Source organism: Anomaloglossus baeobatrachus, chromosome 6 (assembly GCF_048569485.1).
Source record: "Anomaloglossus baeobatrachus isolate aAnoBae1 chromosome 6, aAnoBae1.hap1, whole genome shotgun sequence".
Taxonomy (NCBI): domain Eukaryota; kingdom Metazoa; phylum Chordata; class Amphibia; order Anura; family Aromobatidae; genus Anomaloglossus; species Anomaloglossus baeobatrachus.
This window is the reverse complement of record NC_134358.1, coordinates 471,319,339-471,344,058: the sequence shown is the minus strand read 5'-3', so window position 1 is coordinate 471,344,058 and position 24,720 is coordinate 471,319,339. Positions and strand designations below refer to the sequence as shown.

The 24,720-nt window shown below is 46.3% G+C and overlaps 1 protein-coding gene across 1 annotated transcript in view; it reads right to left on the bottom strand.

Moving 5' to 3' along the window:
- The window catches only part of HIBADH (3-hydroxyisobutyrate dehydrogenase), a 268,039-nt gene extending 243,651 nt beyond the window's left edge, over window positions 1-24,388 (bottom strand). Inside the window, exon 1 of the mRNA XM_075316684.1 lies at window positions 24,331-24,388. The gene's annotated coding sequence lies outside the window, so the exon portion shown is untranslated. The remainder of the gene's footprint in view (window positions 1-24,330) is intronic.
- Window positions 24,389-24,720: the final 332 nt, after the last annotated feature.

Genomic DNA, 24,720 nt, shown 5'->3' with positions numbered 1-24,720 from the left:
AGGGGAACCAAGTGAACCCTCATCATGGAGAATCTATCACAGATCACCAAAATCACAGTCATTTTCTGAGAGACGGGAAGCTCTGAAATAAAATCCATAGAGATGTGCGTCCAAGGTTTCTTAGGTACCGGCAAAGGCAATAATAGCCCACTAGAACGTGAACAACAGGGCTTGGACCTAGAACAAACTCCACACGACTGCACAAAACGACGGACATCCCGGGACAGGGAAGACCACCAAAAAGAGCGTCTCATAAGATCCCGAGTACCAAAAAATGCCAGGATGACCCGCCAAAACAGAGCAATGAACCCAGAGGCAACTCGGTCTCTCCATTGGTCCGGGACAAACAGTTTCCCTGTAGGACATCTCTCAGGTTTATCCCCCTGAAATTCCGCCAGTGCCAACCGCAGATCAGGCGAAATGGCTGAGAAAACTACACCATAATTCAGGATAGTAGACGGCTCGACAACCTCCAAAGAGTCAGCGCAGAAACTCATGGAAAGGGCATCGGCCTTAACATTCTTGGTGCCCAGCAAAAAAGAGACCACAAAATTAAACCGGGTAAAAAACAAAGCCCACCTGGCCTGCCGAGGATTCAACCTCTTGGCCGATTCCAGATAGGTAAGATTCTTGTGGTCCGTAAGCACCACAACTTGATGTCTAGCACCCTCCAACGAATGCCTCCACTATTCAAATGCCCACTTCATAGCCAATAACTCCTGGTTCCCCACATCATAATTCCGTTCAGAAGGGGCAAACTTCCGAGAGAAAAAGGCACAGGGCTTAAGTTTACCCGAAGTAGCATCAAACAGAACAGCTCCTGCTCCGATCTCTGAGGCATCGATCTCAACTTGAAATGGGCGAGACACATCAGGTTGCTGCAGGACTGGGGCAGAAGTGAATCGCCTTTTAAACTCCTGGAAGGCCACAATCGCCTCTGAGGTCCAATACTCAGCATCAGCTCCCTTCTTTGTCAAATCTGTCAGAGGTTTGACAATGGCAGAAAAATTGGCTATAAATTTACGGTAAAAATTAGCAAACCCCAAAAACTGCTGCAGGGATTTTAGAGAAGTCGATTGCACCCAGTCGTAAATAGCTTGAACCTTAACCGGGTCCATTTCGATAGCGGAGGGAGAAAAGATGAAGCCCAAAAAGGAAATCCTTTGCACCCCAAAGAGGCACTTTGACCCCTTAACGTACAGTGCATGATCCTTAAGTATCTGAAAAACAGCCCGTACTTGCCCAACATGAGAGTCCCAATCATCAGAAAAGATCAAGATGTCATCCAAATACACAATCAAAAATTTACCAATAAGGTCCCGAAAAATATCATTCATAAAGGCCTGGAAGACGGAGGGTGCATTAGTGAGCCCAAAAGGCATCACTAGGTACTCAAAATGCCCCTCAGGGGTATTAAAAGCCGTCTTCCATTCATCACCCTCCTTAATACGGATGAGATTATATGCACCCTTGAGATCCAGTTTCGTAAATCATTTGGCGCTCTTCACTCTAGAGAAAAGATCAGACATCAGAGGCAAAGGGTACTGAAATTTGACCGTAATGTTATTAATAAAGCGCAAAAGGACAAAATGTAGAATCATTACTTATTCTAATAGACTAAACCCAATAAACAATCGTATTAACCAGAAGAGAGAGCTGGGAATCATAGTCTGCACATATAGTAAGAAGGCATCAAAACTAAAATCTTGCATTTAAAAAAGTTTTTTTATTTTACCAAGAAATATTATTAGCAAGATTGTAAGTACATTACATTAAATAATAGTTAAATCACATACAGGTTAATACAAGAGGGGATCCTGACATAATGCACTATGGTCCGACACCAAACATGGCAAAATTCCAATATCCTATAATGTTCATAAAAGAAGGCCTCACATATGATACAATCATCAAAGACATATAGTCCAATATCAAAAACATAAATGCATTGTGGGCATTCAGAGAATCAATAAGGATTAATATGCATGCTGCCGTAGGAGAAGGGGAACTTCAAACGGTCATTATAGTGACAAAGTCACAAGGTAAAACTAGTTATTCCCCGACAAAACATGCAGCAATACAAGGTTAAACATAATTACCCATGTTCAGGTGGATGCCAGTGTGGAAAACGTGCCCCGACGCGCACGTTTCGTTAGCTTCCTCGGGGGGCCGTGGTTATCTTGTATTAACCTGTATGTGATTTAACTATTATTTAATGTAATGTACTTACAATCTTGCTAATAATATTTCTTGGTAAAATAAAAAAACTTTTTTAAATGCAAGATTTTAGTTTTGATGCCTTCTTACTATATGTGCAGACTATGATTCCCAGCTCTCTCTTCTGGTTAATACGAATGTTATTAAGAAGACAGTAATCAATACAAGGCCTCAACGACCCATCTTTCTTAGCAATAAAGAAGAAGCCAGCACCCAAAGGAGAAGATGAGGGCCGAATGTACCCCTTCTCCAATGATTCCCTGATGTATGACCGCATGGCATCATGTTCGGGCACAGACAAGTTGAAAATCCGCCCCTTGGGAAATTTACAACCCGGCACCAGCTCAATGGCACAGTCACAGTCCCGGTGTGGGGGCAGAGACTCAGATTCCTGGGCATTAAATACATCACGGAAATCAGACAAGAAGGCCGGAACATCAACTGCCTGAGCAGACGTGGATGACATGGAAAGGTCCTGATGCACACCTTGACAACCCCAACTAGCTACCGACAAGGATCTCCAGTCAAGAACTGGATTATGGTTCTGCAACCACGGAAATCCCAGTACCAAGGTATCCTGTAGATTTTGCAATACTAAAAATGTACAAGTTTCCTAATGCGCTGGTGCAACTCTCATAGGCACCTGGGTCCAAAAGTGGGGTTTATTTTCAGCCAAAGGGGTAGCATCAATGCCCCTTTAAGGAATAGGAGTTTGCAAAGGAACCATGGGGAAACCACAATCCCTAGCAAACCCAAAATCCATCAAATTGAGCGCTGCCCCTGAGTCCACAAAGGCAAATGCAGAAAAGGAAGACAATGAGCAAATCAATGTGACAGACAAAAGAAACTTTGGTTGCAAAGAACCCACAGTAACAGAAGTAGCCAATCTCCTTTCACGTTTAGGGCAGACAGAGATGTTATGAGAAGCGTCTCCACAATAGAAGCACAGTCTATTCTTCCATCTGAAACCCTGCTGACTAGCATTAGAAAGGACCCTATCACACTCCATAGGCTCCCAAGGCTGTTCAACAGGCACAACACCAGCAGGTATCTTCCTGCGCTGACGTAACCTATCAATATGAATGGCCAAGGTCATAGAGGCATCAAGACCAGAAGGGGCGGGAAATCCTACCATTACATCCTTCACAGTATCAGCAATACTCTTCCGAAAAAGAGCCGCAAGCGCATCATCATTCCATTTGGTAAGGACCGCAAGGACTGCCCACTTTTGAAATTTCTGACAAAACGTTTCTGCAGAATCAAAACCCTGAGTTAAGGACAACAAGACCTTTTCTGCTTGGTCCACAATATTGGGTTCGTCATATAATAAACCTAAGGCATGAAAAAAGGAGTCCACATCACTGAGAATCGGATCATCAGACGCTAAAGAGAAGGCCCAGTCCTGAGGGTCACCATGCAGTATGGAGATGACAATCTTAACCTGCTGTACGGGATTCCCTGAGGACTTAGGGCGCAGGTCAAAAAATAATTTCCAATTATTTTTGAGGCTCAAAAATCTCGACCTATCTCCCCAAAAAAATTCAGGAACGGGAATCTTAGGCTCTGCAAGGGGAGTCTGTGCAAGATAAGACTCTATACGATGACCTTTAGCATCAAGATGAGCAACATGCTCACCCAATTCATCCATGCTAGAAAAAGAAATCTTCCACGGAACCCAAAGAAGAAGACGAAAAACACAAAAAAAAAAATTCAGCAGACCTCTTTTTTTTTTCCCGTCTTAAGAGTACCCTTTAAATTTGTTGGTCGGATGTACTGTTATGATCCGGAACCATGGAAGACCACCACAAATCATTGGCAAAAGGTGACAAGATCATTGGCAACTAATCTGGCCGCCATCCCCTTACTAACCATCAACACTAGAAGTAGCCAAGGGGTGAACTAACATCCTATGCACCACGAACCCAGCCGGAGAACTAGCTATCCTGAAGGAAGGAAAGATGAATAACTCTCTGCCTCAGAAAATAGATAAAGAATAGCAAGCCCCCCACATTCAAAGACTGCGGTGATATAGGAAAACACAATACACAGATAGATGATAGGATTAGCAAAAGGTGAAAGAAGTAACAAAAATAAAATATTTACAGTCAGTTGCATTAAAGACTAGTGATGTGCAGACCCGGACTATAAAAGTCCGGATCCGCGCAGGTTCAAAAGTACTCGAGTGGCAGGCCCGGACTTCTCAGGGAACTCCAGGTAATGATCCAGGTCTGGCAACTTGGGTAATAAAAAAAATATAAAGGAAAAGTAGGGAAAATAAATATAAAGTGCGCTATACTTACTGAGTCCAGCATGGCTGTAAATGCTTCCAGGGCTGCTCACTCTACTTCCGGGGCCGCTCATTAGCTTCATACATATTCACTGCTTCCCCCCGCCCACCGGCAGTCCTGGCATCTGTGATTGGTTGCAGTCAGGTGCGCCCTCACTCCATGTGACAGCATGTCTGACTGCCTTCAATCAGAGGCGCTATGTCTGTCAGTATCGTGGTGTGAAAATAAATACATTTTTAAAACAATTTGCATAGGGTCCCCCCATATTATGATAACCAGCACAGATAAAGCACACGGTTACAGGCTGCAGCCCTCAGCCATGAAATTATCTTGGCTATGTATCAAAATTAGAGGAACTGCATGCACCTTTTTTTTTTCTTAATTATTTAAATAATTTTTTTTTTAAAAATAGCATGTGGTCCCCCCTCAATTTTGTTACCTAGCCATGATAAAGCCAACAGCTGGGAGCTGGTATTTTCAGGCTGGGGAGAACCATTCTTATTGGTCCTCCTAGCATAAAAATAACAGCCTGCAGCCACCCAGGACTATCGCATCCATTAGATGCAACAATCCCAAAACTTTACCCAGCTCTTCCCGATTGCCCTGGTATGGTAGCAATCAGGGTAATATGGGGGTAATGACAGCTAACAGCTGCCATTAGTAATGAGAAGGCATCTATGAGACCCACCCATTTGGGAGGATTTCGTGGTCGGACAAAATCTTTAATAGAAAGGAAAATATAAAAAGAATACATAATAGGGAAAGGTACATAGAAAAGTGCTGATTAAATGAAGACAGTAACGTAGTCAGCAAAAATAAGTAAGCCCAAAAAATATACACTGGGATTCGCAAACAAAGCATCATCAAAAAGGAAGTTGTAAAAAACAAAGTAAGACCATGTGCGCACGTTACGTTTTTTTCTTGCATTTTGGTTGCGTCTTAAACTGCACTGTGTCATTGACAAAATGCATGCGTTGTGCTTCCCCAGCAAAGTCTATGATAAATCAGAAATTTCCATGCACACATTGCTTTTTTTTAGGTAGCCTTATGTTTGACAAATATTTGTCAAAATCGTTGTGTTGAAAAAAGCAGCATGTCACTTCATGGCGTTTTGGTTGCGTTTTCCACCCATTGAAATGAATGAAGTGTGTCAAGATGCTACTAAAATGTTTAACTGTGCATTTGCAATGTATTTTGGTTGCATTTTGCATTCGTTCTTGTCAACAAAAACGCAGGTCTCTCGGTCTTTCTCTTTCTCTCTTTTTAGGTCGGTCTCGGTCTCTCTCTCTCTTTTTCTTTGTTGGTCTTGGTCTTTCCCTTTCCCCCCCTCTCTACCTCCTTCATACTCACCGATCACCAGTGCGGTGCAGCTGTTACACTGCTTCCGCGGTTTCTCCTGCTTCTGAAAGTGGCTGCCGCTCATTAGGCTCATCTATTCACTTCACCTGCTCATTAGGCTCATCTGTCAGGGCCAGGTGGACGGGCAGACCCAGGAGGTGGATCCACTGGGCCGAACTCCTAGATGGTGGTAAGGGGTCCGGTAGCTGAAGCACTATAGGCAGCAGAACAGTCCGTGCATACGAGTATAACGGAGAAGTCCCTGGGACCACGGAGTCACTGATGGTAGTCCGGGTGACGCAGCTCAGGTTCGGAAGCCGAGAAGATGTCAGGTGGGGTCCGGAACCTTTGGAGCGAGATGACGGGTCACCGCAGGGATCCGAGATGGTACGGACTGTCAGGATGGCAGATGGACAACGTTCGGGGTTCGGGATTCGGCAGGACCGGATGGCGAGGCAGGCACGGCTCTACAAGAGAGATAGGTGAGTATATCATAGAGACACCAGGAGACCTGACTCCTAGCTTAAGAAACACGAAGATCAGGCCCTGCCCCCTTGGACATTAAACCCCTTTATACCCAGTACCTGTTTGCATCATTTCCTGTTAATGGACGCTGGCCCTTTAAGAAAGGGTCAATGACCGCGCGCGCGCCCTAATGCGCATGCGCGCGGCCCGAGTGCCAGAAGCCAGAGCAGGAAGCTGCGAGGAGGAAGCAGCAGGGACGGGCTGGGGCTGAGAAGCCGACGGGCGCCGGGAGCGGGGGCCAGGACGCCGGGGACGCGCCGGCAATGGATGCTGGAGAGCGGGGAGCGGCGGTGACCGGACCAAGGAACCGGGAAGCGAGGCAGGGGAGCCGGGGAGCGTGACAGGTGAGCCGGAGGGCAGCACAGGGGACCCGGGGAGCGTGACATCATCTCATATTCACTGCTTCCCCCGCCCACCGGCGCCTATGATTGATTGCAGTCAGACACCCCTCCACGCTGAGTGACAACTATCAGACTGCAACCAAACACAGCTGCCTGTGGGCGGGTCTATATCATGCAGTAAAATAAATCATTTAAAAACAACGACGTGCAGTCCCCCCAATTGATATCCAGCAAAGATAAAACCTAACAGCTTCTGGCTGGCATTCTCAGACTGGGAAGACCTATGGATTTTAGGCTGCCTTCAGCCTAAAAATATCAGCCAGCAGCCGCCCGGAATTGCTGCATCCATTAGATGCGACAGTCCCGGGACCTTACCCAGCTCATACAGATTACCTTGGTGTGGTGGCAATCGGGGTAATAAGGAGTTAATGGCAGCCCATAGCTGCCACTAAGTCCTAGGTTTATCATGGCAGGCGTGCATTAGACACTCCCCATGATTAATCTGTAAGTGAATGTAAATAAACACATGCACCCAAAAAATTCTTTAATTGGAATAAAAGACAAAAAAACACCCTCTTTTACCACTTTATTAACTCTCAAACCCCCCTCCAGTTCCGACGTAAGCTTCACGAGGACCCACAATGCTTCCAATGCTGCTACATTGGAAGCTTACAGCGAACAGCCATAGAGCACAATCGCTCACTGTGAGCTCCACGCAGCAACTGAAGTGAGTCGTGCTATCAGCGGAGATGTCACTCAGGATACTCGCAGCCACAGCTGGAGTCCTCCACCTGTGACAGCAAGTCGCCCAAGTGACTGAAGTGAGCCACGCGATCTGCGGGACGTCACTCAGGTGATTTGTGGTCACAGGTGAGTCCTTCACCTGTGACCGCAAATCAGGTCGCGACACAGAGACAGAGCTGCGCAATGAGAATGAACTCGGGTGAAGCTCTGACGGCACAGCTGTGGGCCGTGCATTACTACCTGTGTCGCACCACTGACATCAGAGGTTCACCCGAGTTCATGGCAGCACCCAGAGACAGAGCCGTGCAATGACAAGTTCATTCTCATCGCATCGCTCTGTCTCTGTCTGCTGTCAGCGGGCAGTCATACTATGTATTCTTTCTATCTATTTTTTCTATCCCTCTATCTATCTATGTATTTTATCTATCAAATCCTATCCTATCATATTTTATTTCTCCTTTAAAAACCCACTGATCAAAACGCAGCCCAAACACAGGGAAAACGCAGTGAAAATGCATCAAAAATGCGTGCGTTTTTACCACATTTTTTTGTCAAACGCAGTGATTACATTTGTCAAGAGTCTGCCAGAGGGTGCATTTTTGTTGTCAAACCAGAACGCAGCATGCATAACCTAAAGGGGGCTTTACACGCAGCGATATTGCTAGCGATATCGCTGGTAAAAGCACCCGCCCCTGTCGGTTGTATGTCACGGGCAAATCGCTGCCCGTGGCGCACAACATCGTTCGGACCCATCACACGGGACTTACCTGCCTAGCGACGTCACTGTGGCCGGCGAACCACCTCCTTTCTAAGGGGGCGGTTCGTGCGACGTCACAGCTGCGTCACTAAGCGGCCGCCCAAAAGAAGCAGAGGGGCGGAGATGAGCGGGATAAACATACGGCCCACCTCCTTCCTTCGTCATTGTGGGCGGCCGCAGGTACGGTGATGTTCCTCGTTCCTGCGGTGTAACACGTAGCGATGTGTGCTGCCGCAGGAACGAGGAACAACCTGCGTCCTGTAACAGCAACGATTTTATGAAAATGAACGACGTGTCAACGATAAACGATAAGGTGAGTATTTTTGATCGTTAACACTCGCTCGGAGCTGTTACACACAACAATGTCGCTAACGACGCCGGATGTGTCTCACGGAATCCGTGACCCCGGCGATATATTGTTAGATACGTCGTTGCGTGTAACGGGGCCTTAAAGCTGTTAAATAAGGTAATGAGGGAAAGGTAGGGAATTTTTGTTCAGAGCATATTAGAAAAAAAGAAAGATTAGATTATGACAATAAATAATAGGGCATTTAGGATTAAAAATATATTTTAGTTCGGACCATCCCTTTAGCAGGATCAAATCAGTCCATGAACTCCTGTGATCTACTCAATTGGCTACTTCTACAAAGCACAGTCTAGGATCTGTCTCCGGAGGGCTGATTAGCATTAGGCTTTATGGTCTTTGTGCACAATATGCTTGTCCTGACTTCCGCTCCTGGAACAGTTAAACCCAAACATTCTCATCAGTCTGAAGAAGGCAATAACATGTGACAGACTTATGAGCAGTTTATTGCTGTAGTTTAACTGGACAGAAAGCAGTATAGAATACATCATTTATTTTCTTACAGTGAAGCAGGTGTCATTATTATGCTGGAAGCTATTTCTAACAGGTTCGTTTTGCAGACTATGTAGACATTCTGCAGCCAAATACCATGGCATAGCATTGACTGATCTGTATACAAGACCACCTCATAGATTTTTATTTTTTTTAGCTAAAACTGAAAAAGTTGTCTGCTGTTTCTATTTACAAGTAATATAGATAGGTAATAAATATATAAAAATAAATATTAAATTTATTTGCCGTAAATTGAATCTTTTGGAAAAATGTATCTAACCTGATGAACTTTAATTTCAGAAGATTTGATCATCTGTAACTATAATACATGACTCGGAGTGGAGCTTTGAAAACTAGAGTTGGAGTTAAAAGTTTTCCTTAGGCCCCCTTCACACATCCGTGAAAATCACGCACGTTTTTCACGGACGTGTCAAAGGTGCGTATTGCCCTCCGTGTGCCGTGTTTATGGCACACGTGTGTTCTCCGTGTTTATGGCACACGTGTGTTCTCCGTGTGCTATCCGTGATAACACACGGAGAACAGGAACTTTTTGCTCACCTTTCCCTGGTGTTGATGTCCATGGTGCTGATCTTCGGTCTCCGGTCCTGCCGACTCCCGCTACTGATGCTTCCGGCCCTCAGTGGAGTGAATATTCGTGGGCATAATGAGCGGGGGTCAGAAGCAAGTGACAGCAGCGGCAGAGACAGCAGCGCTGGAGAAGGTGAGTATAGAAGTTCTTTTTATTTCACAGGCACGTGTGTTTTCTCCGGTGTATGGAAGAGAGGGAGTGGGAACGCACAGTCCTTTTTTCTCTGGTGTATGTCACACGGATCACAGCCGTGCGGTCCATGTGCTGTCCGTGTGACACCCGTGATGCCGGAGAAAAACGGCCATGTCTACGTGTGGAGCACATGGGCACACATATGCTCCACACGGACACACGGTCCATGGCAAAACACGCACGTAAGTGCAGACCCATTGATTTTAATGGGTCTACGTGTGTCTCCGGCACGTGAGGAGACGGACCAAACATGTGCCGGAGACACGGACATGTGAAGGGGGCCTAAAGCTGGTTTCACATCAGCGTTTTATGAAATGCATCAGGAATCGTTTTTGTGCCGCAAAAACGGATCCGTTTTTCATCCAATGCATTTTCAATGGACTTGCGGTAACATGGGTTCGCATGCGTTACTGTCCGTATTTGGTGACTTGCAGTTTTTTTACTTTTTTGAAAAACGCAACATGTTGCATTTTTCACCTGCCTCCAAATACTGCAGGTCAACGGATCCTGTACATTGCGGCCAGTAGTGCAATGTAGTTCAATGGGCGCTGGATCCTGCTTGTCCACTTGTAGTTGTATCCTTTCTGAACGATCCTGTTTGCTCTACTGAGCATGCCCAGAAACCAGCCTGGTTTTCTTATTGTTTTCTTATTATTGTTTTCTTATTATGGGATGGATTAAAAGTATTAAACCTTGAAAATATTTGAATAATTTTAATCTATTATTTTATATTTTTAATATATTTTTCTATTTATAGTTTTGTATTTTGTGGTGTTTTCATACAAATTTTTTTGTTCATAGTTGCATCAACCCTGAGACCTCTTACTGCCATTGCCTTTTCAGAATAAAGACAAATAATCTTTATACAACTACATAAAATACAAATGGAATTTGATAGGACAGATATGTGTTCCTGCTAGACTGCTCAGGCCTCAGTTTAAGTTTCCAGACATTTCACCTACTTTTCACCAGGAAAACAGAGTTCATGGGTTTCTAGATTAAGTGGCAGTAAAAGTGTGACAATCGTAAATTAAAGTGGCAAAAATAATGTGTGTGCACATGATCAAGTGAGCTGTGCTCTGTTCTCTTAATTTCAGGGTTACAGCTACCTATTTGTTACCAATTTTATTTTTCAAATTTAATTATGATTCCAGACTGTAAAAACAGATTCAGCACTATAGATGTATGAGATACAACCACTTTTTCTAAAGCTTGTAAAAGAACATTTTTCTAGGTGGAGTGATGGTGTTAAACTGAGCAGTTGATCAAAAACTCATCAGGTATTCTATAAAAAAAAAAGCAATCTTTTGGGTTTTTTTTAAGTTATATGTACAGATAACTCAGCAATTGAAACTTTAAAGGGAACCAAACATCAGGATTTTCGTGTATAAGGTGCAGCCAGTTGTAGCGCCTGGTCCCACCAGACCCCATGGGGGGCGCGCTCCCTCACATGTGCCCAGTCCCAGCATGGCTCCCACTTGCACTCCCAGTCATAGCCCCAGGCAGCGACGCCTTCCTCTTACCAGTCCCATGGCTCTGCAGGCGCTGCTCCTGCTCCGGGTCCTGATGTACGTCCTGCTCCCAGGCATGCTGCAGTCTCTTCCTGTCTCCCTTCCTTACACAGAGCTGCAGTAAGTGACTCTAGGCTGCGCGCAAGGCCACGCCCCCTTTCTTAAAGCGGTATGCCCCGTTTTCTGGAAGTGACCTCAGAGGTCACCTGTTACCTAATGGGTATTTAGGTTCACCTCCCCCAGCAGCAGGCGCCTGAGCAACGTTTCCATTAGAGCCTTGCCAGTGTCCAGACCCCCTTGTGCTGTTATCTGTTTTCTGTGTATTTGTTACCTGGTTCTAATCCCTTGTCTCACCGTAGTGCCATCTGTATCATTCCGGCTGTGGACGTCACCGCTCATACCGACAGTGGACGTCACCGTGCCCTACCTGCCGTGGACATTATCTGTGCCGTACCTGCTGTGGACGTCACCGTTCATACCGACAGTGGACGTCACCGTGCCCTACCTGCCGTGGACATTATCTGTACCGTACCTACTGTGGACGTCACCTGCTGTGAACATCTCGGTGCCGTTTCCGTGTTCTGCCGGCTGTGGACGTCACAACCTTGCTACACCTGGCCCTACAGAGACTTCTACTACCGGTTCCTGGCTGCCGTCCATTTAGGCCTTCTGGGGAGGCGCCGCACAGTCTCTGTATAGGGCTTCGCTGCTGGTCGCCTTCTCAGGGGAGTCCGGTGCACGGTCCAGTGGGTCCACCTCCGGCCGCTTGCCGCTCCTCAGTGAGCGTAACAGTTTGCTCAGGCCATGGACTCCGCCGGGATCAAGGTTAACCCGCTGACTGACTTGCAACAGGAGCTCTCCCGCCAACACGAGACCCAAGCAAGATTAGTGGCTCACATGAAGTCTGTGGAATCCCGTCTGGCATCCATGTAAACCTCCGGATCCTCCGACGGCTCCCAATTAATTGAACTACAGAAGGAACTGTCCCGCCAGCATGAGGCCCAGAGACGCATGGCCGAATATATGGCGTCCGTGGATTCCCGTCTATACGCCCTGCAGAATCCGGCCTCCTCAACAACCCCCGACTCTGTGGGATTATCGACATGCATGTCTCCTTTCCGCCTGGCCTCCCCACCCATGTAGGGAGGGGATCCCCGTTTGTGTTGCGGTTTCTTAAACCAGTGCTTTCTGCACTTTGAGCTGTCGCCGCTGCAGCGAGCGACTGATCGCTCGAAAATCGCATGTATCATGTCTCATCTAACTGGTCAGGCTCTGGCTTGGATGAATCCGCTCTGGGAGAGGAATGACCAGACCGTTCAAGTCCTGTCTGTCTTTCTGACCACCTTCCGTAAGGTGTTCGATGAGCCAGGCCGTCTCTCGTCTACTGCCTCTTCGCTCATGAGAATCCACCAGGGGAATCTCACCATGGGACAGTATGCAATCACGTTCCGCACTCTGTCCTCCGAACTCAAGTGGAACAATGACGCCTTGGTAGCTGCCTTCTGGGAAGGGTTATCCGGAAAAATCAAGGATGAACTGGCCGGCCAGGATGTACCTACCACCCTGGAAGAGCTGATCTCTCTGGCTACCCGTATTGATCTCTGCTTCCAAGAGCGTGCCAGAGAAGTCACCCGGGCGAGAAGAACCCCACGCCTTGCGCCCACCTTCCAAAGGCAGATGTCACCTCCCTCCACCAGGCCTACTGCTCCGCACGAGCCCATGGAGGTCGATCGTGTCACTGAGTCTAGACTGCGACAGAGGAATCGGAGAATGACAGGAGAGTGCTTCTACTGCGGAAGTGCCAAACATCTGATTCAGGACTGTCCAGTAAAGCCGGGAAACTACAGAGCCTAGGGTCCATCGGAGAGGCCACCCTAGGTCATGCCAAGTCCTCTCCTTTTCTCCATGTACCTGTATCCCTGTCCTGCGGTTCCATCCGGTTGTCAGAGCATGCGTTCCTGGATTCAGGCTCTGCCGGGAACTTTATCCAACAATCTCTGGTGGACCTACACCAGATTCCTGTCCGATGTCTTGCTACCCCCATCAGTCTTTCTTCCGTGGATGGAAAACCGCTTTCCGAACCCATCCGGTACATCACGGAGAACTGTACAATACAAGTGGGGTTGCTACATTCTGAGACAATTGCCTTCCACGTACTCCCTGGCATGACGCATGCCCTACTACTGGGAATACCCTGGCTTCAGTCACACAATCCAGTACTGGACTGGGATTCTGGAGACATCCTGCAATGGGGTGCGTCTTGACACAGCAACTGCCTGAGTGCATCCTCCGCACCAACCCGTTGAACCGGTCACCCTTCCCGGGTTACCCCCTGCCTATTGGGCCTATGCCGATGTCTTCGACAAGAAGGAGGCTGAGACGTTGCCGCCACACAGACCCTACAATTGTCCCATCGACCTGCTCCCCGGGGCAATCCCTCCGCATGGGCGCATCTACCCTCTGTCCCGAGAAGAGACCCAAGCCATGTCTGACTACATAAAGGAGAATCAAGCACGAGGCTTCATCCAAAAATCCTCCTCTCCTGCCGGAGCGGGCTTCTTCTTTGTGGGGAAAAAGGACAGGGGTCTACAGCCTTGCATTGACTACCGCGGATTGAATAAGATCACGGTGAAGAACAGATACCCGCTACCCCTGATACCGGAACTGTTTGACCGCTTTCTCCAAATTAGATCTCCGGGGTGCGTACAATCTGGTCCACATTCGGTCGGGGGACGAATGGAAGACTGCGTTCAACACTTGGGATGGGCACTATGAATATCGAGTGATGCCCTTCGGGCTCAGTAACGCTCCGGCTGTCTTCCAGGAGTTCGTGAATGACGTCTTCCGTGATCTTCTATACACCTGTGTGGTTGTGTATTTGGATGACATGCTTATCTTCTCTCCGGACTTGCATACCCATCGAAGACATGTCCGTCTTGTCCTGCGGAGATTGAGAGAGAATCGCCTTTACGCCAAACTCGAGAAATGCCTGTTTGAGCAGACCTCGCTACCCTTCCTTGGCCACATAGTTTCTGATACCGGCCTGAAGATGGACCCCGATAAGTTATCAGCCGTACTGAATTGGTCCCGTCTGGATGGGTTGAAGGCTATCCAGTGATTCCTGGGATTCGCCAACTATTACCGGCAATTCATTCCACACTTCTCATCTCTGGTGCGTCCCATAACCTCTCTCACTCGCAAAGGGGAGAACCCAAAGAAATCGACCCTGGAAGCTGAAGAATCGTTCCTGTCCCTTAAACAAGCCTTCGCTTCTGCTCCAGCCTTACACAGACCCGACATTAACAAGCCGTTTATCCTTGAGGTAGATGCCTCCTCATCCGGAGCCGGTGCGGTTCTTACACAGAAAACGTCAGAGGGTAAGACAGTAAACTGTGGCTTCTTTTCTAAGGCTTTCTCCCCAGCAGAACGAAACTACTCAATCGGAGACCGTGAGTTGCTGGCAATCAAGCTGGCCCTGGAAGAGTGGCGATACCTGCTGGAAGGGTCATTGCATCCAGTTACCATCTATACTGACCACAAGAATCTGGCATATCTCCAGACAGCCCACAGGCTAAATCCCTGACAGGCCCGATGGTCATTATTCTTCGCCCGCTTTGATTTTGTGCTGCATTTCCGTCCAGCCGAGAAGAACCTGAAGGCTGATGCGCTGTCTCGATCATTCCTGTTAGAGGATCAGGAAGACGAACCTCGGCACATCATTGAACCTTCCAAGCTAATGGCGGCACCAGTTGACATGCACCACCTTCCTCCCGGTAAGACGTTTGTTGCTGAGGTCGATAGAGAACGTGTACTCCGGTGGGGACACTCTTCCCGAATAGCAGGTCACGTGGGTCAAAAGAAATCTCTGCAATTGATATCCCGATATTACTGGTGGCCAGGGCTACGTCGAGACGTCCAGGACTTTGTTTCATCCTGTTCCTCCTGTGCCCGGAACAAGGTCCCGAAGACTCTTCCGGCGGGCCCTTTGCTTCCTTTACCCGTACCATCCGCTCCATGGCAACATATCGGCATGGATTTCATCACGGACCTGCCAAAATCGTCTGGCTGCACAGTCATATGGGTGGTGGTGGACCAGTTCTCCAAGATGGCCCACTTCACACCACTCTCCGGGCTACCGTCCGCTCCGGTTCTTGCTAAATTATTCATTCAACATATCTTCCGGCTTCACGGCTTGCCTCTCCATATCGTTTCCGACAGAGGGGTCCAGTTCACCGCTCGGTTTTGGAGAGCAGTCTGCAAAATGATGGATGTTCAATTGGACTTTTCTTCTGCCTACCAAACTCAGTCTAATGGGCAAGGGGAGCACATTAACCAAGTCTTGACTAACTATCTCCGCCACTTTGTGGACGAACACCACAGCAACTGGGTCAAACTGCTTCCATGGGCCGAGTTCTCCTATAACAACCATGAAAGTGAGTCCTCTGCTAAATCTCCGTTCCATGTGATTTATGGACAGCGACCTAAAGTGCCGTGTCCTGTGACATGTTCTTCAGGCAACCCTGCAGCTGATGACCTCATGAGGTCCTTCTCCGCCATCTGGGCTGAGACCAAGTCGACTCTGGAACGTTCCTCCGTCCGCATGAAGAAACACGCCGACAAGAACCGTTTGGATGTTCCTTTCTTTCATCCCGGAGATAAAGTCTGGCTCTCGTCCAAGTATGTCCGCCTGAAACTGCCGTCTTACAAGCTGGGTCCCCGCTTTATTGGTCCCTTTGAAGTGCTCCGACGGATCAATGAGGTGTCTTACAAGTTGAAGCTGCCATCTACACTTCACATCCCGAACTCCTTCCATGTGTCCCTCCTCAAGCCGGTGGTCCTGAGCCGTTTCCACAGTGATCCTGGGGCTTCGCCTCCTCCTGTTGGTGATGACGACGTCTATGAGGTAAAAGCCATCCTTGCGGCTAAGGAGGTCCGAGGTAGAACCTACTATCTGGTAGACTGGAAGGGGTTCGGTCCTGAGAAGAGGACGTGGGTACCTGCGGAGGACGTGGATGCTCCTCGTCTCCTCCGGAGCTTCCTGAGGAGGGGGTGTCTTCAGGGGGGGTACTGTAGCGCCTGGTCCCACCAGACCCCGTGGGGGGCGCGCTCCCTCACATGTGCCCAGTCCCAGCATGGCTCCCACTTGCACTCCCAGTCATAGCCCCAGGCAGCGACGGCCTTCCTCTTACCGGTCCCATGGCTCTGCAGGCGCTGCTCCTGCTCCGGGTCCTGATGTACGTCCTGCTCCCAGGCATGCTGCAGCCTCTTCCTGTCTCCCTTCCTTACACAGAGCTGCAGTAAGTGACTCTAGGCTGCGCGCGAGGCTACGCCCCCTTTCTTAAAGCGGTATGCCCCGTTTTCTGGAAGTGACCTCATAGGTCACCTGTTACCTAATGGGTATTTAGGTTCACCTCCCCCAGCAGCAGGCGCCCGAGCAACGCTTCCATTAGAGCCTTGCCAGTGTCCAGACCCCCTTGTGATGTTATCTGTTTTCTGTGTATTTGTTACCTGGTTCTAATCCCTTGTCTCACCGTAGTGCCATCCGTATCATTCCGGCTGTGGACGTCACCGCTCATACCGACAGTGGACGTCACCGTGCCTTACCTGCCGTGGACATTATCTGTGCCGTACCTGCTGTGGACGTCACCGCTCATACCGACAGTGGACGTCACCGTGCCCTACCTGCCGTGGACATTATCTGTACCGTACCTGCTGTGGACGTCACCTGCTGTGAACATCTCCGGTGCCGTTTCCGTGTTCTGCCGGCTGTGGACGTCACAACCTTGCTACACCTGGCCCTACAGAGACTCCTACTACCGGTTCCTGGCTGCCGTGCATTTAGGCCTTCTGTGGAGGCGCCGCACAGTCCCTGTATAGGGGTTCGCTGCTGGTCGCCTTCTCAGGGGAGTCCGGTGCACGGTCCAGTGGGTCCACCTCCGGACGCTCGCCGCTCCTCGGTGAGCGTAACACCAGTGCAGTACAGGCACTATCAGGCACATTGTGTACATACCATTAACGTGTGCACCTCTGCTGCTAATGTCCTGGCGGGTTATGCACGTGGATTCCCACCCCCCCACCGCCTGTTCGTCCCTCCCTCTGGCTGTATGTAAATTTCTAATCTTCTGTTACACGGCGTCGGAGTTATCGCTTCTTCAGATCTGTTGTGACCACGGGAGCGCACGCAGTGTCACAACAGGACTGGAGAACAGCTGATCTTACCCCGATTAACTGCAGCAGATGTCTACTACGATATCGTCTGCTTCAGCTAATCGGTAAGATCAGCTGTTCTCCAGTCCTGTTGTGACACTGCGCGCACTCCCGCGGTCACAACAGATCTGAAGAAGCGAGGGCGCATGCACTGCCCTCTCATGCACAATAATACTGTGGGCTTCAGAAATACGGAGCCGGAGATGAGCGCTATGCGCAGGCGATAACTCCGACGCCGTGAAACAGAAGATTAGAAATTTACATACAGCCAGAGGGAGGGAGGAACAGGCGGCAGAGAGGGGGGAATCCACGTGCATAACCCGCCCGGACATTAGCAGCAGAGGTGCACACGTCAATCAAAAACATGATGAATTTTCAAACTTTATAAACATGGATTTCACAGCCTAAACATTCAAGCTGCCCACTAATGGTATGTACAGCCTGTGCCTGATAGTGCCAGTACTGCACTGGCTGCACCTTATACACGAAAATCCTGATGTTTGGTTCCCTTTAACTATTTAAGGATCTACCTAATTTGTGCCCTACTGATCAACACATTTTTATTTTATTTTATTGATTTAGTTTTCTCACAATCATATTCCAAAAGCCCAAACTTTTTTAAAGAGAACCAACCATCAGGATTTTCATATATAAAGTAAAGCCAGTGTTATACTGGTGCTAAGATGCTGAAACTAACCATACATTTTGTTCTGAGATTGTAAATACGTGGAAGTAAAGTTCCAGCAATGCACTGCTGTTTGATTGACAGGTGCAACAGGAAGTGAATATGTGGGTCATGTTTTGCTATCTATTCCCGCCCCTGTCTGTCTACCTGCACCCTTTAATAAAAGCTGTTATCAGTTCAAAAGTGGCCGTTTTTGCTGTTGTATTTTTACTCTCTGAGTATTATGCTTTTTTTCTGTTTTAAAGTCCTCTTTACAGGTTCCTTTCTTTCTAGTGAATTAATATGCTCATTTTATTGGTCTTTATAAGAGTGCGTTGCTCACAGGGTAATTATGAAGAGAAACCTAAAGACAAGAACCTAGAGAAACCTGAGAGCAAAGCTCTCTTGATAAAGCCGCCATTGATTTCTGGAACCATATGAGATTTAAAAAAATTGGAATACTCAAGGGGACAGCAGAAAAAAAATAAGAACAAAAACTGGCTTCTTTTGACCCAGTGAAAGGTCCTCTTTAAAAGGCCTAATTTTCATTTACGTGTACTGTATAACTTGTATTATTAAATTAAAAATGTAATTCTTTTTACCTCCTAAAAATGCCCCCTGATGTTTTTCAGTCTTAGGCCTTGTTCACACACTGTAGTTTTACCCGCATTTTTTTTGCGTTTTTTGCTGCAGAAATGTCTTGCGAAAATGGTTGTAACCTTTCTGCAGACATTCCCTAGCAAAACCGATGGAAAAAAAATAGCTGTGCGCACACTGCCTATTTTTCTCAAGAACATTCTTTCTGCAGAATTTCTTGAGAAAAAGAATGTGCATGTCACTTCTTTTTTGCAGGTACCTGCGGTGTTTGCCATAGATAATGGTAAAAAAACGCAGGGACCAACCTGTGGACAAACCGCACAAAAAACGCATAAAAAACGCACAAAACCGCGGTAAAACCGCATGGTTTTCGGTGCGGTATTGGTGCGGTTTTTGACTGCAAGTGCGGTAATCTTTCAGATGAAATTTCTTGAGAAAAATCCTTTTTCTAGTGTGATCAGAGCCTTACTATTCAAATTGTCTCTCCAGAGAGGAAAGCAACAAACCCTAGCGCCACCTATTGGAAGTAGCAATCCTAAAAGTCAAAAGTGGCTTTTTAACAAGCCTTTTCATATGACGTAGGATTTATGCCAGATCAGAACTTCAATTTATAGACACGGTGTTTGAGGGTGATTGTCCCTCATCAGTACGAAGTATGGGTATCTGATCTGGCTTATGAGAAGGCATAGTGGGGACCATAGTCAGGGAACTCCGGCTAATGATCTGGATGTGGCAACTTGGAAAATAAAAAATAAATGAAGTAAGAATAAAATTAAAGCAAGCGCTTCATACTTACTGAGTCTCTAGTAACTGCTTTCGGGCCACTCACTCTTCTTCCAGGGCCGTTTATTAGCCTCATACATATTCATTGCTTCCCTCGCCCAATGGCAGTCCTGATGTCTGTGATTAGTTGCAGTCAGACGCGCCCCCAACCTGTGTGAGAGAATGTCTGGCTGTTTGCGATCACACACCCTGTCTGCGGGTCACTATCATGGTATAAAAATAAATAAATAAATTGTACTAGGGTCCCCCCGTATTATGATACCCAGCACTGATGAAATCCATGGCTACAGTCTGCAGCCACCAGCCGTGCGCTTATCTTGGCTATGTATTCAAATAAGAGGAACCAAATGCGGCTTTTTTTAAAAAAAAAATATTTAAATAAATAATTTTAAAAACCGGCGTGTGGATTCCCCCCCATTTTGATGCCCAGCTATGATAAAGCCCGACAATTGGGGCTGGTATGGTGCTCTGATATGGAAAAGCTGGGCAATGAGGGAAAGATGTATAGCAGAGCATAGGAAAGCTGGGTGCTGAGGGAAAGGATATACAACAAAACATGGAAAGCTGGGTGCTGAGGACAAGGTGGATAGCAGAACATGGGAGAGCTGAGGGGGGCCCAGATCCAAATTTTGCTGCACCAGGGCCCATCGAACTCTAGTTATGCCACTAATCAGATCGATCATGCTAATGACACTTAACTCAAACTCTGATCAGCGTCAGAGCTAAGTGGTAGTTTACTGTAATCTGATTCTCCTGCATGAGAGAATCTTATCACAGGTGCGGAGAAAATGAAGAACTTAATTTCTTCATCTTCTACCTTGTTTCTGTCTGCATATATCAGATTGCACTTGAAAACATCCAAATACAGCAGAATATTTTACACACACCCATAGACTTGTATAAGGAGCGTACCGTCCAATTTGCAGAGCCACTCACAGCACTGGCCCATAGTATCACACTAGTCCTAGTGCAAACCGATAAAACATCGGATAACACTCATCTGAGTTAAATGCTAGTGTGAGCGAACCCATATGCTGTATCAGTCATGTGACTTGTACCATGTATCATTGTATATTTTTCTGATGGCACTCTACTCAAGTCTCCTGACTGCTGCAGCTTATTACAGGAAGTATTGGCACTGTGGCTAGACAGCACAGTGATGTCATCACTCCTGGTGCCAGCGCACACCACACAGCGAACTGTACCGGATCCTGATGAGTGACAGCAGGTATCAATGATTTAATTATTTTTAGTGAACCCAAGTTACAGTGTAATATTACATTTAACCAAGACAACACTGTTCAAGGAGTGTTCTCAAGTTTAAAAAATATCCCTTATCCATGGGATAGCATTCAGATCTCTGGGGTCCGACTGCTGTGGCCCCCACCAATTCCAAAAGTCAAGACTCTGATGAATGGAGCAGAGGTTGATCATGTGCACCACCACTCCATTTATTTTTCATGGGAGCACCAGAGATTGCTGAGCACAGTGCCTGGCTAATCACCTATTATAATGATTGGACCGTTAATGTGCATAATCAATCTCCACCTTATTCAGCAGTGGGTTCTTTAGAGTCCTGATTCTTGGAATCTGTGAGAGCCACAGTGGCCAGAACACCCCCCCAATGATATGAAAGTTTTCTGTTGGATACAGGAAAACATTTAAACTTAAGAACACCTCTTTAAGGGATATCATCCATAACATGGCTGTATTTTTGTGGCTTTATGTCCACAACTCCTGATTCAATTGTGGGTCTTGTGACCCAAACTCACAGCTGTATACTTGTAACGCTGTATGTTCAGACCCACAGTTAAGTCAGAAATTGAAGCTGAAAGTCATGTAATCTAGGCTAGAGTTCCAGTGGCCCCAGTACAAAATTTGTCGACCTGTAACCCACCCCCTGCATGTTGGTTAGGTGTACAGGACCTTGTGGCATTTTAAATCCCATAAAGACATTCGAGACACCCTCCCTCCCATTATGTATTAATGCCCCCCATCCTGTTCTAATGTATTTCATCCTGGGTTCCTTCCTGGTATAGTTGTCCCCCCCACTGGTAAATGTCCCCCATCCTGGGCCCATTCTGGTAAATATGTCCTCCATCCTAGTATATATGTCCCCCATCCTGGTATATATGTCCCCATCCTGGTATATATATATATATATATATATATATATATATATATACTGTATATATTACCATTCTTGTAAATATGTCCCCATCTTGGTATATATGTCCTTATTCTGGGCCCCAGCCTCGTTTTTATGTCCTCATCCTGGTATATATGACCTTATTCTGAGCCCCTTCCTCGTATATATATATATGCCCCTATCCCAGTATACATGTCCTTATCCTGGGATCCTTCCTGGTAGATATGGTAACATCCTGGTGTATATGTCCCCATCCTGGTATATATGTCCCCATCCTGGTATATATGTCCCCATCCTGGTATATATGTACCCATATTGGTAAATATGTCCTCTTTTTGATATACATGTCTCCATCCTAAGCCCCTTCCTGTTATATATGTCCCCATTTTGGTATATATTTCCTTCTCCTAGAACCCTTCCTGGGATATATGCCCACATCCCGGTATACTTGTTCTTATCCTGGGGCCCTTCCTGGTACACATGCCCCCATCTTAGATCCTGTCCTGGTATATATATGTCCCCATCCTGGTATGCATGTTTTATCTCATAGGCACCTTCCAGGTATATATGCCTCCATTCTGGTATACAAGTCCTTATCCTGGGCCCCTTCCTGGTATGTATACACCCATCCTAGACCCCCTTGATGGTATATATGCCCTCATGCCAGTATACATGTCCCCATCATAGTATATATGTTCCCATCCTGGTAAATATATCCCCATCCTGGTATTACCCCATCCTGGTAAATGTGTCCCTTTCCTGGTAAATATGTCCCCATTCTGGGCGCCTTCCTGGCATATATTTTCCATCCTGATATATATATGTCTCCATCTTGGGAAATATGTCCCCTTCCTAGTATGTATGTCCCCATCTTGTGCCCTCCATGTATATATGTCCCTATCCTGATATATATGTCTCCCATCCTGGGCCCCTCTTTATATATAAGCCCTCCATCCTGGGCCCCTCCTAGTATATATGTCCACATCCAGTGTTGGAGATAACATTGGTGCAACCTGTGCGACTGCACAGGGTCCCAAGAGGTTAGGGAGCCCATTTTTACCTCTAAGGCAGGTACAATTCTTGATTTTTATGAACTCTTGGGCTGCAAAGAGCCCATATATTGTTATTGCACAAAGGCCCTTTTCTGTCTGTGTCCGTCAGTGTCACCATCTGAAATGTCACCGCTAGCAATAATTCAGAGTTTAGTCCAAATAATACCAATTCAATTGACAGAACTGAGACATATATACCAGAAAGGGGATATATTTACCAGGATGTTGACATATATACAAGCACATGGTCAGTATGGTTACATTTATACCAGGAGGTGCATATATATACCAGGAAAGGCCCAGGAGGGGGAGATAAATATATCAGACGGGGGATATATATACCAGGAAAGGTCCAGGAGGGGGACATTCATATTGGGGGGCCAGGATGGGGACATATTTACCAGGAAGGGATATATAAACTAGGATGGGGACATATTTACCAGGAGGGTGATATATAAACCAGGATGGGGACACTGTATACCAATTCACAGAAGAAAATTTTTTAAATAAACTAATTTATATTTTAATCAATTAAAAAGGACATTCTTACGACTGGACGATATACCTCTAAGGGACATAGCCACCACGTGCAAAAAACGGTGAATACGTTTCATGTGTGAAATGTAAATATATAAATGCATAGGATCCAGCCACACAAACAAAGGATAAGGATGGGTGAACCCTGCGTTTAAACAAGCAAAACCATAGAGGAGACAGCCACCCCATTTAGGCAGAAGGGTGGGTAGACCCTAAATGCGACGCAAACAACCCATTGCATTTCTTTTCATTTTAGAGGGTCATCAGGGGTATTACAAATGCCATCATATTCAATTAAATAGATTCCTTAGGTTAACAAAGAATGTGATACATAGACCAATGTCGCAAAGAAAGTGTGCCAATATACATGCACATTCAATATAATAAAGGTGCTGTATTTCTCATTCGTCATAATTAGGATATAATTCTTGCTCTCCATCTAGAAAGAAAGATATTAATTATGAATATCAAAATACCTCCAAGAAGAAAAGGGGAGGCCAAAAAATTACTTACTTAGGCAATTAGTCAAGAAGGCTCTCTAGAACAGAGCAACCCAGAGTTGTATTGAAACACTATGAATACCAAAGGCAGAACGAGATATAAGGCAATCCAAAAAAGATGTTCAATATTTTTTAAAACACATTAATGTAATATAGAATACCTGAGTGGTATTAGGAAGGAATCAAACATAATGCCAATTCACCAGACAAACAGAGGCAAAAAAGGGTGAGGAAAGAAAAACAACCTAAAAAGAGATTGCAAGTAGTACACCTACAAGTACACCTCATGATGGAAAAAATAATAAGGGAATAAAATATAAAAAATGAAAATGAGGTCTCACATGCCAAACGGTCCTACTGTGAGATCCCAAAAATATGGGATCTATCCAAAATACCATAAATAGAAAGAGAAAAACCATACAAGAAAGCCATCAAATAAACCTCAGACAATATCTATACAGCAAAATCATTAGCTGGGTGTACCTTCTAAGTTTAGTCAGGCGATATATATTCAGGCATGTATTTAGGAAATATTTCTCCAGATTGTTTGTTAAAGACCCTAATGCATCCTACGTACAGGTATCTCTAATAATCAGGATACTTCACCACATCGGCAAACCAGGACAAGAGAAGCCTACAGTGAGATTACACATAATTGTACATCACCCGTAGTGCACCTCGTGATGATAGAACAAACACAGCCTCACATGGTGATACGTCTTATTGTGAGATCTAAGCAATGTAGAATTTCTCAGGACTAAATAGAAAGGAACAAATATAAATGAGCCATCTAATAGAGCTTCAAGGCTTGCCTTACGTTAAATTCATTAGCAAGGTTTTACTTAATGTGATGAGACAAATGAAAGTCTGTGT